Raw genomic sequence first — 1,696 nt, forward strand, 5'->3', positions numbered from 1 at the left:
GGTAACTAAGACAAATTTCTGTATCTAATTTTATTCAAGAACACAAAAGAATACATAGCAAATCAGTTTCATCAATAGATATCTCCCAAACAGATTCAGCATTAAGATTCCACGTCTGTTTGTTTAAGTTTCCATTATATTATCTAGAAATGCATTATTTAACAAAATATACTGGATTTACCCATTTACATTTCCTTTATATACTTCCTTCTGTTTTTACAAATGGTAAACAATTAGAAAAGCAGTATAACTTCACATGTCAATTTTCTCATTGCCCCTTTATATTTGTGCCTCAGAAGAATTCTCTAGACTTCAGGTTAGAATCTTCTACTGGTCGCTCTCCTCAAGGCCCCCTTCACTTCCTTGTTCCTCAAAGTATAGATCAGTGGATTTAGCACAGGAGTGACCACGCTGTACATAATGGCAATGATCCGTTCCTGCTCCACAGAGCTACCTGTGGCAGGACGAATATAAGTGAAAACTACGGGAGCATAGAAAAGAACAACTACCATGAAGTGGGAGACACAAGTAGACAGTGCTTTATGGAGCATGCTGCAAGAATGGGTCTTGAAAAAAAGATAGATAATAATGTAGGAATAAGATAGAAGTGTTAGAAAAAATGGGCCAACGGCAAAGGTCCCCGTGACAGTATTGAGCAGCCAACTCATTGAGCTCAGTGTTCCCCCAGGCCAACTCCAACAATGGCTTAACATCACAGAAGAAGTGATGGATGTGGTTGGAACCACAGAAGTTTAAGCTAGAGGTCATTACTGAGTGTAGCAGGGCATGGAAAAACCCAATAATCCAGACAGTGATAGCCATCTGGACACAGACCCGATGACTCATGATAAGAGGGTAACGAAGTGGTTTGCAGATAGCCACAAAGCGGTCAAAACCCATCACGGCCAGCAACATGGACTCTGTGCTGCCCATGAAGTGGAAGAAATGAAGCTGGCTTATGCATCCCAAGAAAGAAATTGTTTTGTGTGTAGAGAGGAAGTTCTCCAGCATCTTTGGCAGAGTCACTGTGGAGTAGCAGATATCTAGACATGACAGGTTTCCCAGGAAAAAATACATAGGAGAATGAAGTCTTGGATCAGAGATGACAACCATCAGGATGGCTGCATTCTCAGCCACATTGACAATGTAAATTGCAAGGAAAATCAGGAAAAGAACAGGCTGCAGTACTTGGATGTCTGTCACTCCCAGCAGGAGAAATTCAGTGATTGAGGAAATAACATATGGAATGCGATATCTGATGGGAACAGAGTCCCACAGCTGAGGATTTCCCATCTAGACAATAAAATTTTTGAGGAATATTGCTATTTAAATAAGGTCACGTGTTGGTTATGGACTGTTACTCAAACAGTTTAAGAATTAGATTTATCATTAATATTTTTCTCTCTCCAGGATTTAGCCAGACAATCATCTTCTCTGATACAACTTGCCTTTTATCATCCTAAATCAACTCCAAAAGCAGGTAAATTTTAAGCACTCCACCACAGTGCTATCTCTTGACCTAGGAAGAAACCATCTGAAGTCTTTGCTTAAGAAAAATAGACAATGAGACAATAATAAGAGCTATAAGGAAATCTGAATCGAGATGCAGACATTGGAGCACTTCCTATAAAAACGAATCATTCAAAGTTTGGGGAATCTCTGAAAGGAGAAAGATTTGATTTGACTAGAATAAAAA

General features: G+C 39.3%; 1 pseudogene; it reads right to left on the bottom strand.

Annotated features, from left to right (window-relative positions):
• Positions 1 to 317: 317 nt before the first annotated feature.
• LOC133235983 (olfactory receptor 12D2-like) lies at positions 318 to 1,293 on the bottom strand (annotated as a pseudogene).
• Positions 1,294 to 1,696: the final 403 nt, after the last annotated feature.

This window comes from Bos javanicus, chromosome 23 (assembly GCF_032452875.1).
Source record: "Bos javanicus breed banteng chromosome 23, ARS-OSU_banteng_1.0, whole genome shotgun sequence".
Lineage (NCBI taxonomy): Eukaryota > Metazoa > Chordata > Mammalia > Artiodactyla > Bovidae > Bos > Bos javanicus.